The sequence below is a fragment of the Eurytemora carolleeae genome, unplaced genomic scaffold (genome assembly GCF_000591075.1).
Source record: "Eurytemora carolleeae unplaced genomic scaffold, Eaff_2.0 scaffold999, whole genome shotgun sequence".
NCBI classification, from domain to species: Eukaryota; Metazoa; Arthropoda; class Copepoda; order Calanoida; family Temoridae; genus Eurytemora; species Eurytemora carolleeae.
In genome coordinates this window covers 4,807-15,987 of record NW_019396941.1, presented here as the reverse complement: position 1 = coordinate 15,987, position 11,181 = coordinate 4,807, and the positions used below count along the sequence as shown (strand labels likewise).

General features: G+C 33.4%; 1 protein-coding gene and 1 long non-coding RNA gene across 2 annotated transcripts in view; one reads left to right on the top strand and one right to left on the bottom strand.

The window, feature by feature from the left end:
* LOC111710351 (uncharacterized) overlaps positions 1-2,859 on the bottom strand; it is a 15,991-nt gene extending 13,132 nt beyond the window's left edge. Inside the window, exon 1 of the mRNA XM_023484412.1 lies at positions 2,819-2,859. The gene's annotated coding sequence lies outside the window, so the exon portion shown is untranslated. The remainder of the gene's footprint in view (positions 1-2,818) is intronic.
* A 4,469-nt stretch (positions 2,860-7,328) lies between these two features.
* Positions 7,329-8,219, top strand: LOC111710350 (uncharacterized). The gene is made up of 3 exons (XR_002767042.1): positions 7,329-7,364; positions 7,688-7,737; positions 8,176-8,219. It is a non-coding gene; the product is annotated as an uncharacterized LOC111710350 (long non-coding RNA).
* The last annotated feature ends 2,962 nt before the right edge of the window (positions 8,220-11,181 follow it).

Below are 11,181 nucleotides of genomic sequence, written 5' to 3'. Positions count from 1 at the left end.
TAGCTGCTCTAGTTGTGTTGTACCTCGTAGCTGCTCTAGTTGTGTTGTACCTCGTAGCTGCTCTAGTTGTGATTGTACCTCGTAGCTGCTCAAGTTGTGTTGTACCTCGTAGCTGCTCTAGTTGTGATTGTACCTCGTAGCTGCTCTACTTTTGATTGTACCTCGTAGCTGCTCTAGTTGTGCTGGACCTCGTAGCTGCTCTAGTTGTGAGTGTACCTCGTAGCTGCTCTAGTTGTGTTGTACCTCGTAGCTGCTCTAGTTGTGAGTGTACCTCGTAGCTCCTCTAGTTGTGAGTGTACCTCGTAGCTGCTCTAGTTGTGATTGTACCTCTAAGCTGCTCTAGTTGTGTTGTACCTCGTAGCTGCTCTAGTTGTGAGTGTACCTCGTAGCTGCTCTAGTTGTGTTGTACCTTGTAGCTGCTCTAGTTGTGTTGTACCTCGTAGCTGCTCTAGTTGTGATTGTATCTCGTAGCTGCTCTAGTTGTGATTGTACTTCGTAGCTGCTCAAGTTGTGATTTTACCTCGTAGCTCCTCTAGTTGTGAGTTTACCTCGTAGCTGCTCTAGTTGTGATTGTACCTCGTAGCTGCTCTTGGTGTGATTGTACTTCGTAGCTACTCTAGTTGTGATTGTACCTCGTAGCTGCTCTAGTTGTGATTGTACTTCGTAGCTGCTCTAGTTGTGATTGTACCTCGTAGCTGCTCTAGTTGTGATTGTACCTCGTAGCTCCTCTAGTTGTGTTGTACCTCGTAGCTGCTCTACTTTTGATTGTACCTCGCCTCGTAGCTGCTCTAGTTGTGTTGTACCTCGTAGCTGCTCTAGTTGTGATTGTATCTCGTAGCTGCTCTAGTTGTGTTGTACCTCGTAGCTGCTCTAGTTGTGATTGTACCTCGTAGCTCCTCTAGTTGTGAGTTTACCTCGTAGCTGCTCTAGTTGTGATTGTATACCTCGTAGCTTCTCTAGTTTTTATTGTACCTCGTAGCTGCTCTAGGTGTGATTGTACTTCGTAGCTGCTCTAGTTGTGATTGTATACCTCGTAGCTGCTCTAGTTGTGATTGTATACCCTGTAGCTGCTCTAGTTGTGTTGTACCTCGTAGCTGCTCTAGTTGTGATTGTATCTCGTAGCTGCTCTAGTTGTGATTGTACCTCGTAGCTGCTCTAGTTGTGAGTGTACCTCGTAGCTGCTCTAGTTGTGATTGTACCTCGTAGCTGCTCTAGTTGTGTTGTACCTCGTAGCTGCTCTAGTTGTGATTGCATCTCGTAGCTGCTCTATTTGTGTTGTACCTCGTAGCTGCTCTAGTTGTGATTGTACCTCGTCGCTCCTCTAGTTGTGAGTGTACCTCGTAGCTGCTCTAGTTGTGATTGTATACCTCGTAGCTTCTCTAGTTGTGATTGTACCTCGTAGCTGCTCTAGGTGTGATTGTACCTCGTAGCTGCTCTAGTTGTGATTGTACCTCGTAGCTGCTCTAGTTGTGATTGTATACCCTGTAGCTGCTCTAGTTGTGAGTGTACGCACAATTACAAATATGAGAAAAAAAATCTATGGATATTAGAAATTCAGATCATTTCTGTTCTTCTTGATAGCTCTTCAATACGAGGAGATATGAATGAAAACATGACCAGAAATTTACTTCAATTTGACGTGATGTCCTCCTCAATTTATTTCAGATTGAAGGGATACCTTTGTGCCATTTTAAACTCAAAAAAGATAAACTCGGCCTTTTGTATTCAGCATCAGTGCCCTGCCTGCCTGCAAGCCTTTTTCGCTTCAGTATGTTGTCATAGCCTTAAAAAAAGATACATTAGAGGTCTAATATGAGACCATAGGAATAATAATACCCTTTTTTAAATGCATAGGATGCATAAATGCATAGTTTATATACATTTTATACATCGTTAACGTCATATATTCATATATACCATGAAGCATAGGATGCATAGATGCATAGACTTATATAAGAAATATATACAAGTTTATATATGGCTGCATAGGATGCATAGATGCATAGATGCATAGACTTATATAAGAAANTCTCTGACATGGTTCTAAAATTTAGACTTAATAGAATGGTCTACCAACCACTTAGTTGTCTAACAATGTTTTCATAAAATAAAGTTGTAAAATCAATATTTTAGATAAAGCTCATACGCAGTAACTGATTAGACTATTCTATTAAGTTAACTTGATATGCAGAGCATCTACTCCTTTTGTAATATTATTAAACACAGAAATGCCTTTAGAAGATTTGTAGGTATGCAGCAGAGACATAAAACATTGTTTTACGAATTCAATATGTATTAAGAGAGTCTACACTCTACAGTCCCTTTAATTATAAATAATTTTCTAAATTCCTAGTTTAGCCTCAGATGTTAACTGGGATTGATCACAGTCCCAAAGCTTTGAACGTTCAAGATTACACTTAATTATGATTGAATTTTTGTTTCTAAAATCAATTTGAAAAAAAACCATTGCAATTTAAGATCAAAGACACAAAAATCCAACCATATTATCATTAAATAAAAATTTATCATCTATATTTCTGTATTCCTTTAGATAAAGCTCACAGTATTTAATTGTTGGAATTGCTACTTGCGATGTACTTTCAGATCTGTATAAAGGTGACCAATATCTAATTATTCCGCCAGAAGTAACAAAAAATAAGTGCCCCTGGAATGGACATTCATGGTTACCAATCCTGTGGTGTCCTTATTGCAATCTTTGTCTGTATCCAGTTTTTTTTAAACTAGATGAGTCTTTCATTGCAGTAGATCTTAAAATTCGATCAGTGCCAGTGGCTTCCCCTACAGTTTCAGATGTAACCTTGATTTTTCCTGAGATTTTTTCTAGAAAATTGTTTTTCTTCTTTCTATCAGAGATAGTGTAAGCATCAACATTACACCCTGCATACCTCAAGAAACCACGCAAATCCACTGGAATAACTGAAAGCATTATATAATAATATTTATATAATATATAATGAAAATAAGTACATTGTACAGTATGATATTTTACATAAAAGCAAAGAATGAAAATTATAGAATATGTGAATCCTTACCTAATTTAATTATTTGTTCTCCACAATCATTACAAAAAGCTGAGCCAGGCTTGAGGCTATTAGTGCAGTTCCGAGGATATTTGTCTGTAGCAATGTTTACTTCCTTCCTTGGTCTAACCGCTGAGCACGTTTTGTATCTAAAAAGTAAATACTTTAGACTATGAATATTTATAAGGTTTTAACATACATACCTTATCTTCCATATTCCATCCATGCTTGTACTCTTGGAACAAGCTCGAGGTTCACAAAATGGCTTTCACGATATTCTTCTTCTATGAGAAAAACCCAGAATTCACTACTTACTTGTTTTCTGTTTAAGTGATATTTCAGAAAATACATGGACTCATCTAATGTAGAAGACTCATCTTCATCAGTTTCCGATTGTGTACAGTCATCTCCATAGGTTTCAAAGACCTGAGAGACTAGTTTACTTTCTGTTCTGTAGATAACATGTTTTATGGCTATATTCAGTTTAGCTAGGGACGTGAAAAATATGTATGTGAATAAATTTTTAAAATGCTAGTTTTTGATGTTTTGAAAAGATTATACACTGGGAATATTATGTGCCCATTCCCTTTAAGACATTTGAAAATTTGGAAATATTTGAAATTACACAGACAGTCTCTAAAATTGGTAAAAAAATAAAGGAAACATAAAAAATACAAAAATAGCAGGTTATCAATAAAAACTTTTAATGGAATTTTGTCAGTATTTCAAGAAATGAAAAAAAAAAATATTAATTTGATAAGATTAAAATGTAAAAACAGCCCTGATCAACGCAAATGTATATTTTTGGCAAGATGCCAGCATTTCCTTTAAGCTTAGTTCCTAGTTCCTAGTTCATAGTTCATAGTTCACCAATAACATGAAAACAACTCCTTTGTTTACATACAGGGATACCTACAAAGGACTAGACTGTAAAGGGACTGTAAATGTATTTTTAAGTGATCATGTCATTTACAGACGTCCAATTCACAAAGTCGCCTCTTAAAACTCTCTCTGAGTAGCTTTGAGGAAGATATCATCATTTGTCTCTCTAAGAAAAGTGTTGAATTATGTACAGGAATTGAGTTTTTGCCACAAACTCTGATTTTATATCTTTGTGACCCGATGTCGTAGATCTTAGACATTTTAAACTATGAATTATGTTACATCAAAAAGTCGTAGTTTGAAAAATCAAAGGTTTACGCCATCAGGTTGCAAAGATTTAGGGATTAGAACATTTAAGTTTGTGCCTAAAACTTAATTCCTGTCCATCAAACATGAATATGCAAGTCACTTTCGAAGAAGACCTCCTTCACTGTGAAAAGCAAAATTCTGCTGAACAAAATTATCTCATTCAATCAATTGTTCAAACAAAGCTTTAAAGTTATAAAACTCCACTCTTGCAACTAGAAATTACAATTACTGTGATCTGAATTTGGTGTTCTGCACCTTAAGTCTTGTCTTTAATGTTTAATGAAAACGGTTTGGCTGAGAAAGAAACAACGTACAGTTGAACGGCTGAACAGTTGAACAGTTGAACAGTTTAACAGTTGAACAGTTGAACAGTTGAACACTTAAACAGTTGAACAGTTGAACAGTTTAACAGTTGAATAGTTAAACAGTTGAACAGTTGAACAGTTGAACAGTTGAACAGTTGAACAGTTGAACAGTTAAACAGTTGAACAGTTGAACAGTTGAACAGTTGAACAGTTGAACAGTTGAACAGTTGAACAGTTAAACAGTTAAAGAAACTTAAGAAACAGAAAGTCCTTGAAGTGTTCTCCCTTTTTGGAAACCCTTTCAAATCGATTTATTTGATAATAAACATATCTACGTTTTAAGCAAGGCCACAAAGAATGCTTTGTTTTAAACTCCGGCTTCAGCAATCTTTGATATAGAAAGAAAGCTTTCACAAGTTTTCTGTTTTTGTTTTAATCTTACATCTTTATTCATCATAGTAATTAACATTTTCATAAACTCAAGCAAAATAGAAAATAAAAAGAGTTAGAGAATAGTAGTGAAGGTTTGTTTTTGGTTGATTAAAGTTTTTCCTTCTTGTGTGGCAATTTGCAACTTTTTATTTTTTCACACAGCGTTTTGGCTTACGGAGAAAAAAATTAAATTCGACGGAGACAGACTCATTTTCAGTCCAACGAATTTTTAATTTTTAATCATAGATATAATTTTATCTCCGTTATCTTTTATCAGACAAGTTTAAGGTTTCCCTTGTAAATCGGACATGTCATTCTACAAATAGAGGGTTACAATTTCAATTACGTATACAGTCCCTTTACCTCTTAATCTCCTCTAGAAAGTAATCCTCCATGGTATCAGACCATCTCATTAATTTTGCATCAAATATACCGTATATACAGTATACACCCTCCTTAGCATGCTTTCTTTCATATTTTTTTCACATTTTTATTCAACTCTACAAAGCACGAGATAATACAAATAAAAAATCACAATTTACTATGTAGTTTGGACCTGCCCAACCAGAGTAGGTTGCTTTAATTGGTTGGCCCACTATAAACGAATGAGAATTGCAGAAATAAATACATATTGTAGTTGGATTCAAGAATTTTTTCTTAAATAATTTTTCTTTCTTTTTTCTTGACACTAGCAAAGCGGACGTAAACCAAGGGTTAATATAATTTTTATTTTTGTTTGGCTTATATTTAATAAATGGAAAACTTTCTTCATAAATATTATTTAAAGTGTTAGAAAATTCAGAAAAGGCTGTAGAAGGATCTTCATTTATCATAACATGAGTCCAGTCATTGAGTAACAATTTTTCCTTAAACTTGGCTTTATTTTCGATCGAAGTGTTTTAAATTAGAACTGGTTTGCTACCAATATTATCTTCATGTTGTGTACATTTAGACAATGAAAAAACGGGTAAATGGTCAGATAAACTTGAGTAGATGATTCCACATTCTTTTGACTCAGGATTTGAATTATTAGATATGTGATCTAGTAATGTTGCAGATATTTGATTAATACGTTTAGGGAGTGTAATTAGCGGAAGAAGTGAATGTGTTAACAGGGTGTTTAAAAGTTAGATGTAGCATTGTGAGAAGTGTGATTCAGCAGATTAATATTCAGGTCACCCATAATTTGAATTTCAGTAAACTTAATGATACCAGAGTTAGGAGGTCTATATACATTACCAATAATTCTAAATTTCTTTGAAGAAACTTTGACTTTTAAAAAGATAGATTCAAAAACTTTTTCCTCAAAGACAGATATATTTTCTAAGACCTCAAAATCATGTTCACTTTTTCTTAAAGGGATCCTCTACGTAATTTAATGTTTGACAAGGATTTTTACAATACAAGATGAAAATGTGGGCATTTTGACCATAGATTAAAAGCTTAATTCCTTGAATTTCTTCAAAACGCTATTTAATATAAACTTACGCCAACAATTCCTTTAATAATGTCCCTTTATTAAATTATTATAGATTCTACTGGGGGAATGAAACAGTAAATTGGATAAACGTTAAACCCTTTATTAAATACAAACACAATGAAAGGTTTTCCAACATTTTACTTTTCTAAGAAACAAAGTTTTGTAATTTTCAAAATACTTTAGGCAAGATAAAAATCATAAATTTTTTATTCATAACTTTTTTAAAGAACTGTTGAGCATAAAAAAAAAATCAATTGAAAATGTGTTACCAAAAAATGGTCTTTTCTCAAACTTTTCAAATAGAGGATTTAATCGATGTTACAAAATCGGAATTGTGCATTTAAACTATATTCCTAAGTCTACAATAGTAAAGTAATATAAAATAAAAAAAAGTAAGAGTTTGAAAAAATGGAGGAAAAACTTTTTTATTTTGTTGAAAAATTATGAATTTAGTTTTGCTATGTTAATTACAGTGTACAGTGTACAGTGTACAGTGTATAGTGTATAGTGTATTGTAATTGCGGCAAAAAATAAGGGCTTTTGATTGCTACTTATATTACTTCTATCTGTTGCGTCTTTAAGGAGAAGATATACGAATGAGTTGCAAAATAATCGATGAATATTGTTTGTAAGATCTGAATGATCTGTTTGGAATTTAATTGATTATTTTATGATCCGAGTTGAATGTTGCAACTTTCAGAATTTGTATGGACGCAACTTTTGTATGAGTCGTTTTTAACAATTTTCTCCTTATAGACGCAGCAGATAGAAGTAAGATTAGCTGCGATCAAAAGCGCTTATTTTTCGCCGTAAGCCTATACCCCCTTTCATTTAACGCGAACACTCCCTTGTAAAAACTGGTGTTTTTCAGATTTAGATTTTTGTCATAAATAAAAAATATGGATCCAAGAATTGGTAAGATACCTCTATTTATCTATCTATTTATATATCTATCTATCTATCTATCCATTTATCTATCTATCTATATATCTATCTATTTATCTATCTAACTTTCTATCTATCTTTCTATCTATCTATGTTTCTATCTATATTTCATATCTATCTATAATCTGTCTGTCTATCTATCTATGTAGTTATCATATATTTATCTATCTATCTATCTATCTTTTTATCTATCAACTATATATCTATATATCTTTCTATATATTTATCTATTTATCTGTATATCTATCATAGATCTATCATCTATCTACCTATCTATCTATCTAATCTACTAGGTGAGAATGGGAGAACTAGAGAGCTGAATACAAGAAATCCACTTTGGAACGTAAGACTTCTTTAATATCAACTTTTAAAGAACCTTTGACAGCAGTTATTACTTTTTCCAAAAATATCAAATAAATATTTAATATCGAAAAATATTGAGAAATTGATATCACAGATTGCAATACTTTTTGCGCAAGTGTAATTAAAGCAAATTTCCATATGACGGACAGTTTTTGTTTCATGAAAAATAACTGTTAAAGAATGTAACTTGTTAATCAAATTTTAAAAATAAAATAAAATAAATCCAAACAAAAAATTTTTTTTAATTGATAAATGTTTGGCTAAAATTGTATTCAGAGAAAAATGGCATAAAATGTTTTTTTTTTATATTTTATAAGAAGCATTTTGATTAATCGTTTTTGTTGATCTTTTTCAACAAATCGTTTCGAAAAAAAACATTAGCTTTTATAAGGAATTTTTTAATAATAATCATGTTTAGCTCTTTCTTGAGTCTGGCTCCACAAGTGCAACCATGTTTCTCAGGAAAATATTAAATAAAAAAAACATTCTTAAATTATCTTTTCAAGTTTAAAAATCAAAAAGAAATATTTGAAATTTGTGTTTGTATTTAATAGAAAATATGCAGTGTACAGTTTTCCCAATCATATTTCCATAGTCCTACTCCTTGGGTAGCCAGGTATACATTCATTTATTCATCTATTCATCTATTCACCTATTCATCTATTCATTTATTCATCTATTCATTTATTCATCTATTCATTTATTCATTTTGTGGACGAACTAGATCGCTGTCTTCCACTTCTTGGACAACCCAACCCAAATATATATTCCTTAATATAGTTTTCCTCGTTAGACTTTAGATTTTGATATATATTACAATCCATTTATTGATTTCGTCTCTTTGCTTGGCTACATTTTGGTAACTTCAATGTGATTTTGTTGCTGACGATTTTGGTTTCGACCGGGTCCATGTGTTTTTCACACCCAAAATACCAAAGTAGGGATTTCAGAAATTTTGAGAATTTTTCTTGCTATGTTCAGTATTGAAAAGTGATCGGTATGCCTGAATATCCGATAAGTGATGGGATTCAGAGCTTATTTCCCTTTAACCACAGTTTCCGTGAAACCTCCAACATTCTGGACTGACTCTACTGAGGTTTGGTTCTTGCAGGCTGAAGCTCAGGTTGAAAACAAAAGAATTACTTCGTTCAGGACAAGATTCACACACTGTGTCGGCACTCTGCCTCCGGATGTTGCCTGCAGACTCCTGGAACTAGTTAGAGCCCCACCAGCTGAGCCTTAGGAAGCTTTAAGAAAGCCCCTCATCCAGATGTACTCCTTGTGTGAGATTAATTTTCAGCGGTGCCAGGAGCCCGGCAAACTTTACTCTTGATGTCAGACCAACGACCCTCTGAGTTGACGGACTAGATGTTAATCCTTCTTCCTGAGGACGAGAAACCAGGATTTTTCTTCAGACGTCTGTTTATGAATCATTTCCTGGCTGATATGTGTGCACATTTGCTCTTTGAATCTAGCTGTGATCCTTGAGGAATGGCTCAAGACAGCTCAAGGTTTCACTTCTGGCTCTGCTTGCATGATCTGATTAGTTTTATCACCTTCCCCTGTATTACTGGGTCTCCGGAGCGCTCCTGAAGAAGATTCGCCAATTTTTTCCTCTGGAGCTGTTTTTGGTCCTCTGTAGGTCTACCCAGCAATTTCTGGAACTACCTGCTCCAGAGTATCTCCACCAAATCCAAGAAATCATGAAAAATAACCCAGTTTTTCTGCTGCATTATATTTCAGCTTTGTTAAATCCAGTTCAAGAGCAAGTTCTGCCAAGTATGCCCCTAGCTTCTCAAGTCTTTGTAAGAGAGGATTCCTTCAAACCCCTGCATAGGCCTTTATCTTGGGATCAAAGTATTTTTCTCTCCAGATTGGTTCCAAGACAGCCTTAAACCAGTTCTCTCCTAGTTCCCTATGACAGCTCAGGAGCCCCATGCCCAGGTAGACCCCATTTCCTCTGTCTCTGGTGACTCCAAAACCTCCTGCTCCATTACATCCAATTCCAAGTTTTTCAACAACTTGTTCAACAGCTGAAGGTTCAAAGAAGAAGGTTCGATTCCTCCTCCAGTCCTTGTTTCATCCTCAGTCTGGAAAAACTATCCAAGGTTTGTCAGAGATAAACATCATGTTTCTCTAAAATATCTCAAGATGCTGGGGGAACCCCTGTGAAGGAGCTAGATCATTGTCTTCCACTGCAGGAGCAAACCAAACCAAATAGATATTCTGTTAAATATTTATCCTCATTATACTTTAGATTTCAATATAACTCGTCTCTTTGCGTTGCTAAAATTTGTTTATTTATTAATTTTTTCATGTATTAATTATTTCATTTATGCATTTATTCATTTATTAATTTATTCTTTCATTCATTTATTCATCCTTTCATTTTTTTTCATTTACTTATTGATTATATACCTATTATTCAATCCTTAAATTATTAATTTATTAATTTATTCATTCTTTCATATTCAGTATTTAACTATTTATTTTTTAATTATTTATGGTTAGGTTAGTTTAAGATGTTGAAATGCATGTTCATAGCCCAATTTGCAAGACCAGCTCATTTGAAAAACATTAGACCGATAACTTTGATAATTTGGGTGCTAGCTAGAGAGTTCAGAATTCAGAAAGTTGCAACATTTAACTCGGATCGTAAAATAATCAATTTAATTCCAAACATATACATATACATATACATATATAGTCATCGATTATTTTTCGCGCACTCATGAAAAGTTAATATTTCATAATATTTTTGATTTTGTTTTTTATCAAAAATCCTTGAATTAGGAATAAATGTTTTCAAAAGTAACTATCTGATCATAAAAAAAAATAAAAAATAATATGAAATATCAACTTTGAAGAATGCGTCGAAAAATTATCGATGATTATTGGTTGTAATATCTGAATGATTTGTTTGGAACTAAATTGATTTTTTGCGATAATGTTGCAACTTTCTGAATTTGTATGGATGCTACGTTCTTCAGCATGAGTAGTTTTTAACAATTTTCTCCTTATAGGCGCAACAGATAGGAGTAAAATTAGTAGCGATCAAAAGCACTTATTTTTCGCCGTAAGCCTATACCCCTTTCATTTTTCACAAACGCTACCTTTAAGTAGGTTGAAATTTATAGAGAAAAATCGGGCAAAGCTAGGGTTTCCAAGCTATAGTGATTTATAATCCCATTAACTTACTGACTTCGCGTTTAGGAAATAAATATTTCTGGTGAAAGGTCGGCTTCATACAACGTGAAATCGGTTCTAGGTAAAATTAGTTTTTTTTAAAGCATGGACTGACATATCTGATTCACAGCAATATACTTTAATGCTTCGGCTGATTAATAATGCATGTTTTATCCATAACTTTTTTATTCAAAATTGATTATTTTCCATTATGGTTTCTCTGTAAATTGACTTTTTC